General features: G+C 51.2%; 1 long non-coding RNA gene across 1 annotated transcript in view; it reads right to left on the minus strand.

Annotated features, from left to right (window-relative positions):
* Positions 1-18,041, minus strand: part of LOC138473120 (uncharacterized) — a 342,112-nt gene that overhangs the window by 69,916 nt on the left and 254,155 nt on the right. The gene's annotated exons all lie outside the window — the stretch shown is intronic.

An 18,041-nucleotide genomic window follows, 5' to 3' on the forward strand; every position in this document is an offset into this window, starting at 1 on the left:
AGCCTTTGGCATGTTATATGGTAAAAGACGGGTATAGATTTCCCCCAAGATTCACGGGTCTCGAGTACCCACGTGTCTTGGAAAGTCTTAATGTAAAGCAAAGGGCCTTCTGACTCCTTCATCTTCCATGTCATGATAGCTCCCATGTCGGAAGTATCTGGATATAGCAATCGTAATGCTTTCCATACCTTGGCTCTGCAATTGTTAAACGGTGCTCCGTCATGCGCAGTATTAACTGTGGTCACATTAGGGTAACCTGTGTCCACACATCGTGCGCTATATCACCAGGAATGGAAAATAAAAGACCCTTGATATCCCCTATAGCTAACGTGTTCCCTCCCGTCATTTTTTCAAGCTCGTGTATTCATTTTCCAGCTCCCAATGTCAACATTGGAAGCTTGGTTTCAGGTTTTCCCGATCCATGTGTGGCCATGGAATATACTGTGGTCTCGTTCCACCTTTCTCGAGCAACAGAAATTGGGATGCATAGCCCTCTCTCTCTTCTCTCATTGTTCTTCTGTCTACTGCAGTAGTAATATTCCTGCATCGCCTCCTACCTGGCAATGTCCTTAGCCGGCTCACATAGGGTGGTGGGGACACCCCCCTCTGACCGTGAGATACTTCTTTGCGTCGGTCTGACTGTGTGGCTGACTCTGATGCCCTTGGTGCAGACCCACTAGAATCTGACCATCTTATCCATTTCCCTCCTGAGAATCGTTTTTCGTGTCTCCTCTCTTCCTCCTTTTCTTCATGCTCCTCTCTTTCAGTGTCTGACATTGTCTGTGCCCAAATCGTGCAGCTCCTTGCATCCTCTTTGTTCATACTGATTTCCAACCTATCTAGGTACAGCTCTCTATTTTTACTATTTCAGGAGGCGTCCTCAGCATCGTAAAGCTGAGTGCTCTCCAGGCACTCGTCTTCCGCATCCCCTTGAGGTACTTCTTCTAGCTCCATTTCATCATATATTCTATCGATCGTCTCTCTGATGCTTCTTGTGTTGAAGTCATCCTCGATATCTGCCCTAGACATGCCTGGTACTGAATCGTACTCAGGAAAGAATCCTTCTATATCTTCCCAGTCTAATACTGGATCAGGTTTTTTAACCCCCCTTTCCAGATATTCAAGATTGCGTGCTTTTTGTCTTCGCTTATGTTCTACATCGTCATTGAATTCTCTGAGTTTCGTCGCTTCTTCTCGGACTCTATCTTCTCCTCTTTCTTTGCGTTTCCATGTTGATTTGCCTTTTCAAATTTCCTCATGCCTTCGTCTCTTTATTCTTTTCTCTCGTATCCTTTGCTCTTCTTCTATTCTTTGCTGCTCCTGTTTGTCCTGATCATTGGCTGCTCTCTGCTTATGATCGCATAGCTTTTCTTGCTCTTCGCGATATAACTGTTCTCGTCTCTGCCTATCCTTTTTCCTTATTCTTTCATCTCTCACTCCTTTTTCCTTTTCTTTCTCCTTTCTCTGTAAATCATCTTGCTTCCCTTGCTCTTTCGCTTCATCAATGCCTTTACCAGCGGGTTTCAATAAAATCTGACCTCACATCCATTAGTTTTGTGTGAATGCTATCTCATCAGTTTTATCCTATTCTTTCCTTTCCATCTTTTGCCCTCTCTCTCTATATTGAGAGATGTACTTGCTTGTGCCTGGTCTTTTCTCTCGTTTTCCCGTCTCTCCTTGTCCCTCAGGACTTTTGAGGTGATATCTCTATCACTGACTTTGTCTGAATTTTCTTCACTACTTTGCGTAGGTGACTCATATGCCGGATTGCTATACCCTGTAGCTGCTTTAAGTTCTCTTAATGGGTATAACCCTTCGTCCTTACCGGCTTCATTCTTTGTTTCTGATGGGGCGGGTTGCGCGGAAGGCATCTCACCCCCCTCTGTACATACGTTAAGTATCCAATCTTAACGGCGGCTCCTCCTCCTTATCCTCTTGGTACATCTTCCAAAGCTCTAAACTAGCTAGGCATTTGTCTAACTTTTTGCCTGTGTATGTGGGGTGCAAGTATGTCGTCATGTGCTGTAGGACCATTTTAGATAGTGACCCACCCTGGGACCATGGCATAAACATCTTGTTTGGTGTTCCTTTAACTCATTCTGCACTGTACTTTTTCAGCTTATTTGTATTTGTATTTTATTTATTTATAAAGCGAAGCCGAGCCCTGAGGCGGCTGGGCGCTGAATTTTACAGGTTACACAGGCATACAAGCAATCTTACAATTTATACATACATAACAGTATATATAAATTGTAAGATTGCTTGTATGCCTGTGTAGCTGTTTGCACAGATGTATCAATGGAGTCATGTCTTCCATGTTTAATTCTGTTCACTTTCCCTGTATATAATGCTTGTTATGTCTTTTATTTTTTAAACAACTTCAACCGTATGAACGAGCAGCAATCGTTGCAAGCTCCAATCCCGTTTTTTCCACAATAATGTATACCTCCTTTTTAATCAACAAACATCAATTCGTACTCTACAAAATTTCAGTTACTCAATCGCTTAATTTTTATGCTATTTGCTCAAAGGAAAAATGTCAACCTATGGTGTCACAACAAACAACACATAAAACAGACGTTAACAGACTAGACAAACTCCAGCTGGCTACACAGACCTCTGTCCCTAATGTTACCCCGACATGGGGTGTAAACCCATCCCTTTCACAAGCGTCTTTAACCACTGTGGTTTTCTATTTATTCCATTTTATTCAGGACTATGGATGCAGGTTTCTTCTAACCGCTATATTAAGCATAGGAATTTGGGCATATCCTCTCTTCTCGGGCGTCCCCCCTGGTATCCTCTCTCTTCTCAGGTGTCCTCCCCGCTATCCTCTCTCTTCTCGGGTGTCCTCCCCGGTATCCTTTTCTGCTAGTTAGTCACCCTTTGAGTCACTATTTCCTTCCCCTTATATATATATATACTTTCTACTCTACTTCTGATTATATTTTTGTTTTCCCGCCTCCCTCCATTACCTTTCCCATACTTGTTCTAAGGCATGCACTTTTTGCCAAAGCATTTAGTCTTTTTCACTCACCGTTCGCATGTTTCCTCTCTGGATACTCGGGATCACTGCCTTCGTCACCGCCTCTCCTGCCGTTCACCCGCTCAGCTGCTCGTAGAAGTGGGAAGGGGTTTTGTGGGAAAACTCAGGTCCCTTCAGACCTTTGCCTGCAGGTTTTGCTCTTTACTCTAACCACTATGTACAGGGAGCTTCACGGTCTATTTAGCTGGATGGCAAAAGACTTGTGCTATTGCTGAGGACCTAGAGTTAGTTTATGTCAACGGTCAATGGGTGTCTTATCTAATTGATAATCGAAAAACCATCCTCTCTCTGCTACCAAGTGCACACCAGGACCCCCAACCGGCCCATAGAGCTGGGGTTTGCCCAATAGCACTTTAAGGTGGAATAGCAGCACCCATGAGATGGATGGGGATCCATATTAGTACTCAAGCATCAAATCAATAATGACAACTCAACAGTTTGGTAAAGGGAGTCTGTTTAATGACAAGTACACACAACGGGGAGTCTCATTAATATCAGCGGAACTTCCCCCATCACCAGTGTTACCTCTTAGACCAGAGTACCAGCGTGATCTTCCCTCTTGCTTCACAAACCTAACAAACTTCATAAAAACACATCATTTATACTAAAAAACCTGTCATCACTGACGTTCAATGCTTAAAAAGTGGCATGCAATTGTACTGGTTCTAGGAAGGTAACTTTAATATAGGTACTATATCTGTATATGTAACGGACTAAGGGGATTGGGTAACCACTGTCATGTGGGGCATCCAAGCCCTTCCTTCAAAATGGCTACTGTAGACATCACTAAAGGTACGACGTCCCATTGGCTCTACTAACTATAGGACCCTAGATTACTTGGTCTGTTATGATTGGGTTGGCACCAACCCCACTCATACTTTTCCACTTTGCTTAGCAGCACGCAGAATGGTCGGCCAGGCACAGGGTGCCCCTCAGCTACCCCGGCCTTCCTCCAATTATTGTTACAATCAATCATCTCTTTAGTGGTCATGTGTCAATTATTTCACTGTGGTTGGCCTTGAGACTGCATCTCCTGTCTGGAAAAGTTCTGATATCTTCGCCTGGCCCACTGCCATTCGTAGGTGTGAAAGTCTCACTTCTTCTCGCTCGGCTGGTCACGTGATTCAGACACCATGAAATCACCTTCTTCTCCATGTAATTCGTGGATTTGATTTTCGTTTTGCCCACCACCTGCCTTTGGCTTCTATCTTGACCTTTCTGAGCAGGATATTCTGTTCCTTGCTTCATTAATTGTAGCAACTGTTCATCTATTTTAGCTGATACGACTTTGATTTTTCTGGCACGCCTTGCCTCTGTTGAGTTTTGTTTCTGCCTTTTATTCTTGATTTGTTAAATATGAAGCTCTCCTCGTGCGCCCTTTAGTAACCTATGGTTGATTCTGCTTCTTGTGCATAGTGGAAGTACAATTATATAGCATGCTTCTTTTGAGGTAGATCTGTATAGGTGGCGCTTGCCGCACTCTATCTTTGTACTAAGCATAGCAAGCCGCATGATTCCCTTTGCTTTCTTGCAGTTCCAAGCATATGTACATGCATAGACTGGTTGAACATCTTCGTCATGCTCACAGCGTGAGCTTCTTACTTTTGACATCGTCCTTTCACTTTAGGTTCACGATGTCCCTTGTCCATGGCGTTTCGTCTCTTTACGCCATTCTCAGGTCATCATATCTTCTATATGTCAGTCTGTCTGGGTTCTTGTGACATCACCATTCGTCTTCCATTAAGACCTTTTTGGCTTCTTCAGGGACTGTACTCAGACGATCTTGATTTCGTTTCATTTGTTGATATGGTCTTCTCAATGGGTACCTTACTGTCCATGTTTTCCTTTGTGTCGTACTTCATTAGGTGCTGTTCTTCTGATGGGTACTGGACAGAGCCCCACTGCGGCTCTTTGCTGGTTTATTTGCTCATCATACGTCACATACTTTGTCGTGAACATTCCTGGTACTTCAAAATAGACGGTTGGAGTGTGGGCCGTACTTGGGACCTCCTCTACAAATAGTTCGTAAATAATTCACGGCCTGGATCCACATATTGACGAAATATTGTGTTATGAGGACGTCGTCAAAAGCAGGTCTCTAACTGACTGGTTCTTAGAATGCGAGAGCATGTGGTTAAAATCTTGAAAATGCTAAAACAATACATAAAACCATCCTCCAAAATCAAATATAAGCTTTAAGCCAGGGCCAAGCAATCTGAGAAAAAGTATAACCCCCAACTTTGTCCTACCAGTCAAGGTGATTTCTCAGAATTATAATATTCACAAAGTGCAAGTGCATCTAAAGTGTAACAATGTACTATCTTAAAACAATAATATGGAGAGCTGTAAAACTCTGAAAAAGCCCCAAAGGATCTTATTTTACTATACGTTACATTCATGCAAGCATCATGGCAATTTTGACAGGCTTCTTTTCCAGGCACCCATAAGATAGTTGCTTGTAGAATGTGTCCTTTGAAAGACTGCATACAACCAAGTTGCTGAATCCTTCCCTCATGAGCCGGAGCTCATCTCACGAGGCCCCGACACTGCAGGAGCAGCGGGCCTGCCCAGGAAGCCATCCCAGATCAGCTGGGGAAATATGGTAAGCGCGGACCGATTGCGCTATTTTCTATGCCACCTAAATTCGATTTTCCCTATTTGCTGCACGAATGCATACAAGCATTCGTAGATGCCCTATTAAGAACCTAAGCAGCTCTGCACCCGCCCTGCTTCGTTAGAGCACGTTTTGCCCTGATTCCAGTACTGTGGTAGACGAGGAACCCCCTTCTAAGATGGCCGCCGCATTCTAGGCTACCTCCGATCGGTGCCTGACCAGGCACACAGCAGCAGTCTTGGCCCTCCCTGATTGGCCACTGCAACTACAACCCCTGCCATTGGTCGCCGGCAGGTGAAGCCGGCCCTCTCCAGTCAAGGCCCTCGAGGACAAGGCTCGTGCCTGTTCTCAGCCTGTTCACTGCCGACTCTGCCGTCTGCCAGACCCCCTGGACCTCTACATTCACATGCCTAGGTAACTTTGCGCCTGCAACAATTACGCTCCGCCGTACCTATAACCCATCTGCCCCGTACATATCTTATGGGAACGCTATCCCCTCTGACATTTGTTGTGCATCAGCATCCTGCCCTATCCCAAAGTCACACTACTTCTCACTTAGGCGATGTTATGTACTACAGTCAATGGTGTGATCAGTGTATGTGAGGTGAATTGTGCCTTATGGTCGCCCCCAGACCACATCTGCATTGTGTAGTGCCTTATGGTCGCCCCCAGACCACTTTTGCATTGTGTTGTGCCCTATGGTCGCCCCCAGACCACATTTGATTTTGTGTAGTGCCTTATGGTCGTCCCCAGACCACGTTTGCATTGTGTTGTGCCCTATGGTCGCCCCCAGACCACATCTGCATTGTGTAGTGCTTTATGGTCACCCCCAGACCACTTTTGCATTGTGTTGTGCCCTATGGTCGCCCCCAGACCACTTTTGCATTGTGTAGTGCCTTATGGTCGCCCCCAGACCACATTTGATTTTGTGTAGTGCCTTATGGTCGTCCCCAGACCACGTTTGCATTGTGTTGTGCCCTATGGTCACCCCCAGACCACTTTTGCATTGTGTTGTGCCCTATGGTCGCCCCAGACCACTTTTGCATTGTGTTGTGCCCTATGGTCGCCTCCAGACCACTTTTGCATTGTGTTGTGCCCTATGGTCGCCCCCAGACCACTCCTGCATTGTGTAGTGCCTTATGGTCGCCCCCAGACCATATTTAATTTTGTGTAGTGCCCTATGGTCGCCGCCGGACCTCTTTTGATTTTGTGTTGTGCCTCAGGGTTGTTTCCTGTCCACAATCAAATTGTACCGCGCCTACCCTATGTCACCAATGCCCCCCATTCGCCAATCCTCTGCACGCCACCCCAGCCCTAGCATGTTACTTTGCTTTACCGTGATCATGTTCCCCTTTTGTGTCTTGCAAAGCAACATACCTTGCACTGGCAATAGTTACATAGCATTCAATAATGGTCTAGTCAGACCGGCCTGCCCAAGACACCACCCCATCACCTGCCCCACACCATTTCTGCCTACCACACCGGCCTTCCTCCCGGTATCTCAATACGCCAACCCTACCCGCAGCTATGCTCACCCTTCTCATGTCCCAGCTATTATGCACTCAGCCGTCTCCAAGCGGAACACCACCAACAGGAGAGCACCTTGCCCCACCCTTGACTATATCACCCCCATAACCGCTAACCCAACCGTCTCTCGAACCATTACCCTCACCCTTACCGAACGGAACATTAGACTTGGTACCAGAACCCACCACAGATCTAGCAAATGCCCAGCTAAACCACCCAATAGGTCCAACAATCATTCTGTAATACCCATGAATTCAACCTCTCCTATTCCTAAAGGAGCTCTTCTAAATGTTAGATCATTAGTCGCCCACTCCATAGAAGTCGCAGACATTATTCTAACTAACAACCTGGACTTCCTTGCTGTAACCGAAACCTGGCTGCATGATGCTGCAGGACCATCTCTCACCCTAGCCATACCGGACAATTACACCATCCTCAGAGCAGATAGACCTAACGCGCGAGGAGGTGGGGTAGCCATTATCTTTAAGTCCTCGCTTGATATTAGACTAGCCCCCTCTCCTCCACTTAAATCTTGTGAGCATCTCACAGTCAAATTACAAACTTCCCCCAAAAGCACTATTAAGTTGCATTTAATCTACAGACCCCCTGGCCCACCTGGCTCATTTGAGGAAGACATCACCTCTCTAGTTGCTGAAAGCTCCAAACCATCAGCACAAATGATTATACTTGGAGACTTCAATCTTGGGTTCATTGACCCTCTCGACACCCCTGCCATTGCCCTGGCCACGGCATTAGGGGAGCATGGCCTAAAACAATTCTGCTCCAAACCCACCCACTCGAAGGGTAGAATCCTTGACTGGATAACAGCCCTCAACTGTAACATTACCGTGAAAGATCCCACACAGCTCATTTGGACAGATCACTACCTTCTCCCATTTGACATTAACACCAGCAATCTAGTGTACAAAAAACCCATTATTGCACCCGCCTGCTTAACTAGGAAAAAGAGTAACATCACTGCGGAAGCATTAATACCTCTGGTGATCCCGACTCTAAACGCACTGCCAGCTACAACTGACCTGAACCAATTGGTCAAAGTCTATAACGACTCCATGGCCAAAGCCATTGACATCATTGCCCCACTGAAAATGCGAAAAGGCAAACCTAAAGCGCATCTGAATACATGGTACACCCCGGAGCTCAAAACTCTCCGTCAACAAAAAAGTAAACTCGAAGCACTATGGAAATCAGTGCCTTCAGTAAACAACAAAACTAACCTCACTAATATCTCCACTCTCTACAAAAATGAAATTACACGCGCTAAGAAAGGTTCTCTCAACACTAGGATCTCCCAGGCAAGCTCCAGCACTAAGGAGCTCTTTAACATCCTAAAGGAATTAGAAAACCCTACCCCTCCCACTGACTCCTGCACCAAGGATAAACCTTGGTGCACAGGGATCCAGAATGCTCTTGCTAACAAAATCGCAGGGCTCCAAACCAAAATTGACAACAAACGACAACAACTCACTCTTGGTCCCACTTCCAGTTCCACCCCTCTTCCTCCCACCGCCACTAGCTCAGGCTTTACCTTCAAAAAGGTATCCATACCGGAGGTACAAAAAATTATTGCATCTCTGAAACCCTCGAACTGTAAGGGGGACAGTTGCCCCTCACAGATCATAAAGGATGCATCCAGGGATCTCTCCCCCTTCATTACTAAATTAATAAACCTGTCTTTCTCCAACAATTTGGTCCCCAGTAACCTGAAACAATCCTGGGTCCTACCTCTACTAAAAAAAAACACTCTCGACCCGGACATACCCACGAACTATAGACCCATTACCACCGTCCCATTCTTACTAAACATTCTTGACAGAGTGGCCTATCTACAAATCCAGGATTACCTTGAGACTAACCATTTACTAGGAACTCGCCAATCTGGCTTTCGACCACAACATGGGACAGAAACGGCCCTTGTTGACCTCAAATGCCAGATAGACGAACTAAAAGACAAAGGTAAGGCTGCCATTCTCCTTCTACTCGACCTCTCCGCTGCCTTTGACCTGGTTGACCACAAAATCCTGTGCAACCACCTGTCATCGGCAGCACACTTCTCCCACTCTGCGGTCACATGGATTCAATCCTTCCTGGACAACAGGACCATGCGGGTCTTCTCACCCATAGCAGCGGCGGACCCCACTCCCATTACCTGCGGTGTCCCACAAGGTTCCTGTGTCTCACCTACTTTGTACAATATATTTACAAAGCCCCTATTCGACAAGCTGGACAATCTGGGTGTCACCTACACGAACTACGCAGATGACACCCAGATACTCCTCACCCTATCTGGTAATTACAACGCGGACACCAAACGGATCAATGAAGTCTTCTCCATCATTCAGGCATGGATGGCCACACATGGCCTCTGCCTGAATGATGATAAGACCGAACTGCTCCTGGTCGGCTCACCCAAGACTATCCAAAAACTCTGCCCCAGCTACACCTGCTTTACCATTGATGGTAACACCTTACCCATTGCCAAGAGTGTAAAAACCCTCGGCTTCTATTTAGACACGAATACCAACCTAGCCAAACAAATTAATATGACTGCCTCAGCCACCACCTACACTGGTAAATTAATCAGGGCCTGCAGACCATTGATCTCCCCTAACAACTGCCTCACTTTAGCCAGGGCACTCATTCAATCCACATTGGACTATTGTAACAGCCTCTATGTAGGCGCCAACAAAACAGTAACCAACAAACTGCAAGTCTTACAGAATAACGCACTCCGTGCCGCCCTAAATATTCCTAGAAGAGAACATATTTCCGCTACAAGAATCGCCTGTAATTGGCTCTCCATCCAACAAAAACTCGACCTAAAAACCTTATGCCTCACATACAAAGCTCTTAACCATCTAGCCCCACCCTATCTCACTAACAAATTTACATTAAGACAGAACACCAGAACCACTAGATCCTCTAACACACTACAACTGACGGTGCCCAAATACTCCCTCAAAAGAGGTGGCGGATCCAGCTTCCCAACTCTGGCCTCACAACTTTGGAACACAGTTCCACTGGATATCAAATCCACACCCACCTTCCAACCCTTCAGAAATAAGGTCATCACTTGGTTACTCAACAAATAACCAACCATGTATGTATGCATACCTAATGTACAAATTTTTCCTTATTATGCTTTGCCCATTTTCAACTATGCACTATCTGCCTTCTGTTTACTCTGCTTCATTAATACTGTACTATTGTTCCCTACTGTTGCCTGTAACTTGATGTTCTAAGCGCACATATACCCCTGGGTCAAGAGCGCTATATAAATAAATAAACAAACAAACAAACAAACAAACCATTGCCTGGACAGTAGTTCTTATGGCTCCGGCCCAGGAGAGAGGTTTCAAGTAACTTTTTCTATGGTCTAAGTAATGCGGGCAAAGCAATAACAAATGGGTCATGTGTTTACCTTTATCAGGATAGAATGGGCATGCTGCTGCAATACTGCTGTTCCATTTATACTGTAGACTAGCCACGGGCAGAATACCGAAGCACAATTTAAAGTACAGTGATCTCATTTGCCTAGGGCATACAGTATGCAAGTAGTCTTCATACCCAAAAGCTTGTGTTGGGACCTAGTAACTAATTAACTGGGTGGTTTGCCCTAATTTATACAGGACCTCGGCTTCCATCTTGGCTGCATAAGCATTTTTTATGATTTAGAATTTTCGTTCATATTGCCAGGCCTAATCCAGTACTCGCTCAACCCAACTGCGTGCTTCTCATTTCTTATGTGAGTGAGACAAGGTGATAGATAGCCTGCCACCCTACTGTGCCATGGCATCCTTGAGGGCCTCTCTATACTTTGCCAGTCTAACAGTGGTCCAAATCCTTGCCCAGCAGTATACTGGCTTGGCCTTACAAATTGATAATATTCTGTGCACATTAGTTTCTAAATAGATTGGGAGATTAGGTGCACTTTGTGGTATTCCTAGGATGATCTTCAGGTACTTACTCTCAACGACTGAGAGGTTAGTGCAGGTTGTGGCTCCCCATGTTTCGGCTCCATACAGGCCCACTTGCCTTGCTTGTAACTTGCATGCCTCTGTAGTGATCCGAACCACCCGATTGCCATGTTCTCTTGTGAATCTTGCTAATGCCCCACTATACCTTGTCAGTGTTACTCCTGCTTTGGATACTTGCTTGTCCCACCTGCAATTGGCTTTTACCCTAAGGCCTAAATAATCCTACAAATAAACCTGTTCGACGGGCCCTTCAATCAGCTCCAGCCGTAGAGCAGGTTTTTTCTTTAGCCTATTGTGCATGAAAACCAAAGACTTGGTTTTCATCACATTAATGGTTATCCCATTTAACTCACAGAATTCTGTGAAGGCATTACGTTGTAGCCTAAGGCCAACAGGAGTCCGCGAAAGTAGGACAGCATCATCAGCAAACATGAGGATGGGGAACCTATCCATGGCCATGATTGTGGCGTCTGACGGGAAGCCTATTAGTTTCTCTATTACAACGATAAGAAAAACACAAAATAACTTTGGTGCCAAAACGCACCCTGGGCACACACCCAATCTCAATTCCTATGGCTTTGGTAGTGTTGCTATTGGTCCCCCCCACCTTACTACTGCTCTGTTCCATATATAAAAGATTTGAATGGCCCTCCTTATAGTGTGACCAGACGTCCTGGTTTTGCAAGAACTTTCCGGACATTTGCCCCTCCGTCCCGAGACTTTTTTAAGTTTAAAAACCCCATCCCAGGATTTGGGGATTGGGTGGATACCATCCCGATTTTTTGCTGAATATCATGATTTTTCCATCGGTTTGCCAAAAACCAGCATGGTATCCACCCGATCCCCCAATCCCGGACTTAAAATAGCCACGGGACCCTGGGTTCTGGAACATGACAAGGGACAGACCACCCAATTAGAAGTAGGACTACAGTTTCACCCCTGAAGCTGTAGTCCTACTTCTATGTCAGTGGCCTGTCCCGGTTTTTTATTTTCAAAATCTTGTCACCCTACCTCAGTAGTGATAATGGGAGTTCATGAGAGTGTTCCAAAGCCTAGGCATTAGAACCCTATCAAACGCAGTTTTGAGGTCAATGAATACAGAATATATGCACATTTTCCTTAGTGTGACATGTTTGTCACACCATACTTACAGGCGCAAGCTTTGATCGATGGTACTTGTGCTGCTATGAACACCAGCTTGTAAGCGGCTTAATGTACTCTGGTCCTCCATCCAAGTCTGTAGGTGCCATAAGAAAGCTCTGGCAGAGATCTATCCCATGGCATCCTTTAAAGAGATGGGCCGATAGTTGCCGGGTGCATCCCTACCACCCTTTTTATGAATAGGCATACTCTTCGCTTGAGTCCAAGAGGAGGGTACTGTGTTTGACTTTAGGACTGCATTAAGGGGCCAATTCATAGAATTCGGCGCACAAGTGGCGCACGCGGCTGGCGCACAGTGTGCGCGTGCGAATCCCTGCGCCAGCCGCGTGCGCCAAAACCCATTTCCGCGCACAGCGTATTCATGGATTCCAGCCACCAAAACCAGCCGTGGCGCATAGTGGCGCAGCGACCTTGCAGCAGCGCCAGTTACGCCCCCAAGAACGCCTTCCACGCAGGGAAAAGCCATCAAAATCCCCAATCCAGCGCAAAGGGCTGCGCTAACCCTGTACCAGCACGGCAAGCGGGCTACGTGTATTCCAGGGGTTCACGTGAAGTCACTCACGCGATCGGGCCTGGGGGAGCGGGCTACGTGTATTTCAGGGGTTCGCGTGAACTTTTTCACGCGATCGGGCCTGGGGGAGCGTGCTACGTGTATTTCAGGGGTTCGCGTGAAGTTCCACACGCGAATAGCCTGGGCGCGTGTATTTCAGGGGTGCGCGTGAAGTTCCACACGCGATTTCAGCAGGGTACGTGTATTTCAGGGGTGCGCGAGAAATTCTACACGCGAATAGCCTGGGCGCGTGTATTTCAGGGGTGCGCGAGAAATTCTACACGCGATTTCAGCAGGGTACGTGTATTTCAGGGGTGCGCGAGAAATCCTACACGCGATTGGCCTGGGTACGTGGATTTCAGGGGTGCGCGAGAAATTCTACACGCGAATAGCCTGGGCGCGTGTATTTCAGGGGTGCGCGAGAAATTCTACACTCGATTGGCCTGGGTACGTGTATTACAGGGGTGCGCGAGAAATCCTACACGCGATTAGCCTGGGTACGTGGATTTCAGGGGTGCGCGAGAAATTCTACACGCGATTGGGCCTGTGCGAGTGGGGCAGTGTATTACGTGGGTGTGCGGGAAGTTGAAGAGGTGAATTGCCAGTGTGGGTCCTCCCAGGTCTCCCCTCTACCCCCTCCACGACCTCTGCAGGCAGCCCACACTACAGGGGACTACCCTGCACCCCTGGTCATGTCCCGCAGGCAGCACATCCACCATGGGCATGCCCCCCAGCCAAGCCACATGTCCCCTTGCACCCCCACCCCCCAGCAGGCCCCCACTCATGTCCCCTTGCACCCCTACCCCCCAGCAGGCCCCCACTCATGTCCCCCTGCACCCCCACCCCCCAGCACTGTGGGGCACCTGCCAGCAGGCCCCCAACCATGTCCCCTTGCACCCCCACCCCCCAGCAGGCCCCCACTCATGTCCCCTTGCACCCCCACCCCCCAGCACTGTGGGGCACCTGCCAGCAGGCCCCCAACCATATCCCCTTGCACCCCCACCCCCCAGCACTGTGGGGCACCTGCCAGCAGGCCCCCAACCATATCCCCTTGCACCCCCACCCCCAGCAGGCCCCCACTCATGTCCCCCTGCACCCCCACCCCCCAGCAGGCCCCCACTCATGTCCCCCTGCACCCCCACCCCCCAGCAGGCCCCCACTCATGTCCCCTTGCACCCCCACCCCCCAGCACTGTGGGGCACCTGCCAGCAGGCCCCCAACCATATCCCCTTGCACCCCCACCCCCCAGCAGGCCCCCACTCATGTCCCCCTGCACCCCCACCCCCCAGCAGGCCCCCATTCATGTCCCCCTGCACCCCCACCCCCCAGCAGGCCCCCACTCATGTCCCCTTGCACCCCCACCCCCCAGCACTGTGGGGCACCTGCCAGCAGGCCCCCAACCATATCCCCTTGCACCCCCACCCCCCAGCAGGCCCCCACTCATGTCCCCCTGCACCCCCACCCCCAGCAGGCCCCCACTCATGTCCCCCTGCACCCCCACCCCCCAGCACTGTGGGGCACCTGCCAGCAGGCCCCCAACCATATCCCCTTGCACCCCCACCCCCCAGCAGGCCCCCACTCATGTCCCCCTGCACCCCCACCCCCCAGCACTGTGGGGCACCTGCCAGCAGGCCCCCAACCATGTCCCACTCATGTCCCCCTGCACCTCCACCCCCCAGCAGGCCCCCACTCATGTCCCCTTGCACCCCCACCCCCCAGCACTGTGGGGCACCTGCCAGCAGGCCCCCAACCATGTCCCCTTGCACCCCCACCCCCCAGCAGGCCCCCACTCATGTCCCCTTGCACCCCCACCCCCCAGCACTGTGGGGCACCTGCCAGCAGGCCCCCAACCATATCCCCTTGCACCCCCACCCCCCAGCACTGTGGGGCACCTGCCAGCAGGCCCCCAACCATGTCCCCTTGCACCCCCACCCCCAGCAGGCCCCCACACATGTCCCCTTGCACCCCCACCCCCCAGCACTGTGGGGCACCTGCCAGCAGGCCCCCAACCATATCCCCTTGCACCCCCACCCCCCAGCAGGCCCCCACTCATGTCCCCCTGCACCCCCACCCCCCAGCAGGCCCCCACTCATGTCCCCTTGCACCCCCACCCCCCAGCACTGTGGGGCACCTGCCAGCAGGCCCCCAACCATGTCCCACTCATGTCCCCCTGCACCCCCACCCCCCAGCAGGCCCCCACTCATGTCCCCTTGCACCCCCACCCCCCAGCACTGTGGGGCACCTGCCAGCAGGCCCCCAACCATATCCCCTTGCACCCCCACCCCCCAGCAGGCCCCCACTCATGTCCCCCTTCACCCCCACCCCCCAGCAGGCCCCCACTCATGTCCCCCTGCACCCCCACCCCCCAGCAGGCCCCCACTCATGTCCCCCTGCACCCCCACCCCCCAGCAGGCCCCCACTCATGTCCCCTTGCACCCCCACCCCCCAGAACTGTGGGGCACCTGCCAGCAGGCCCCCAACCATATCCCCTTGCACCCCCACCCCCCAGCAGGCCCCCACTCATGTCCCCCTGCACCCCCACCCCCCAGCAGGCCCCCATTCATGTCCCCCTGCACCCCACCCCCCAGCAGGCCCCCACTCATGTCCCCTTGCACCCCCACCCCCCAGCACTGTGGGGCACCTGCCAGCAGGCCCCCAACCATATCCCCTTGCACCCCCACCCCCCAGCAGGCCCCCACTCATGTCCCCCTGCACCCCCACCCCCAGCAGGCCCCCACTCATGTCCCCCTGCACCCCCACCCCCCAGCACTGTGGGGCACCTGCCAGCAGGCCCCCAACCATATCCCCTTGCACCCCCACCCCCCAGCAGGCCCCCACTCATGTCCCCCTGCACCCCCACCCCCCAGCACTGTGGGGCACCTGCCAGCAGGCCCCCAACCATGTCCCACTCATGTCCCCCTGCACCCCCACCCCCCAGCAGGCCCCCACTCATGTCCCCTTGCACCCCCACCCCCAGCACTGTGGGGCACCTGCCAGCAGGCCCCCAACCATGTCCCCTTGCACCCCCACCCCCCAGCAGGCCCCCACTCATGTCCCCTTGCACCCCCACCCCCCAGCACTGTGGGGCACCTGCCAGCAGACCCCCAACCATATCCCCTTGCACCCCCACCCCCAGCACTGTGGGGCACCTGCCAGCAGGCCCCCAACCATGTCCCCTTGCACCCCCACCACCAGCAGGCCCCCACTCATGTCCCCTTGCACCCCCACCCCCCAGCACTGTGGGGCACCTGCCAGCAGGCCCCCAACCATATCCCCTTGCACCCCCACCCCCCAGCAGGCCCCCACTCATGTCCCCCTGCACCCCCACCCCCCCAGCAGGCCCCCACTCATGTCCCCTTGCACCCCCACCCCCCAGCACTGTGGGGCACCTGCCAGCAGGCCCCCAACCATGTCCCACTCATGTCCCCCTGCACCCCCACCCCCCAGCAGGCCCCCACTCATGTCCCCTTGCACCCCCACCCCCAGCACTGTGGGGCACCTGCCAGCAGGCCCCCAACCATATCCCCTTGCACCCCCACCCCCCAGCAGGCCCCCACTCATGTCCCCCTGCACCCCCACCCCCAGGCACTGTGGGGCACCTGCCAGCAGGCCCCCAACCATATCCCCTTGCACCCCCACCCCCCAGCAGGCCCCCACTCATGTCCCCCTGCCCCCAGGTCCTGACGAAACGCAATCATGGCAGTAATGGGCAGCATACCCATCACAAACACCCAGCCAAGGATTGCATCCACCCACATAGTAGATGCAATTACATGATACAACCCCAATGGCAAGTATGTAAATGAACACATGTCCGTCACACACACATACACAATGGGTGCAAGTGAATGTCAAAACCCATATCATGACATGCATGAAACCAATGAGAAAATACCACAAATGTAAGTAATAAATATATGTATTAAAGATGAAAATGAAGTAAAGAAAAAAAACACACAACAATGGGGATAACAAAACTAATGGTCCATGTCCGAGAACTAATAGAAAAAATCAAAAAACAAAGGAATCCAAAAACGAATGTAGTCCAAAGCAAAATAATGGGGGGAAAAAATAAGGAAAAACCATTGCCTCATGGTGAACAGAAATGTAAATCCAACAAATGTTTTCCAAACATCAAACTATGTACAAGAAGATCCCAGGGTCCATGAGCCCAACACCATAAATAAAACCTACTACTACTAACTAATGAAAAAAATATATACAGAAAAAGTGGCCATTGTCCGAGCGGTCCAAAAAAAACGTAAAAAATAAAGGAAACCTAACACTAACTAACTAAAGAACTATATACAATGGCAGCGGGCAAGTCCTGCGGCTCACTCTGTGATGTTGCCGGCCAGGGCATCATCGAACTCCATGTCGATGTCCCGGAGGCGGGACTCTGTCCTGGCCCCGAGGTCTCGCAGGGACAACCCCGTGTCCACCTCAAACTCCCTGCGAGCTTCCTCGAGGCACTAAGCCCACCTCAACGCCCGACGCATGGAGAACTCCGCCCTGACCATGGTGAGCCGCTCCTCTTCCGCCTGCTGCCGCTCCGCACCTATCCGCTGGACCAACTGCTCCCACACGGAAGACACTGCCATCCCAGGGTTCTCCTGCCCTCCGGCCGATGCCTGCCCCTCTGATCTTGATGGCCCCGAGCCATGATGCCTCCCACGTCGAGCCTGCTGCTGCCTCCGACGCCACTGCCTCTGCCAGCACGACGGCATCCAGGCTGATGGAATCCACCGATGCCGTCGTGCACGTGCCCTGCAAGATGATGCCGGCACATCCTCCATCTGCAGGGGGACAGTTGCTGTGTCCACCCCTGCTGGAACAGTAGACTCCCGACTGGGATACCATCGCTCCACAGCCCAGCCCCAGGACCCAGTTGCCCACCCACGCCTGCCTCGGGGGTCGCCATGTCGGGGCAAGCACCATCTGAGACCAGTGGCGACCCCCAGCCAGAGAGGCAGAGGGCCACCAGCTTCAGTGAGAAGGAAGTTGGTGTCCTGGTGGAGCATGTCCTGGGGCATTATGATGCCCTCTTCGGAAGACCACGCGCCAACAAGGAAGGACGGGAGAGGATCTGGGACGATGTAGTGGTTGCCATCAACGCGGAGGGGGTGGCAACCCGCGACATCAAGC

The sequence above is a fragment of the Ambystoma mexicanum genome, chromosome 8 (assembly GCF_040938575.1).
Source record: "Ambystoma mexicanum isolate Mex_15411 chromosome 8, UKY_AmexF1_1, whole genome shotgun sequence".
Lineage (NCBI taxonomy): Eukaryota > Metazoa > Chordata > Amphibia > Caudata > Ambystomatidae > Ambystoma > Ambystoma mexicanum.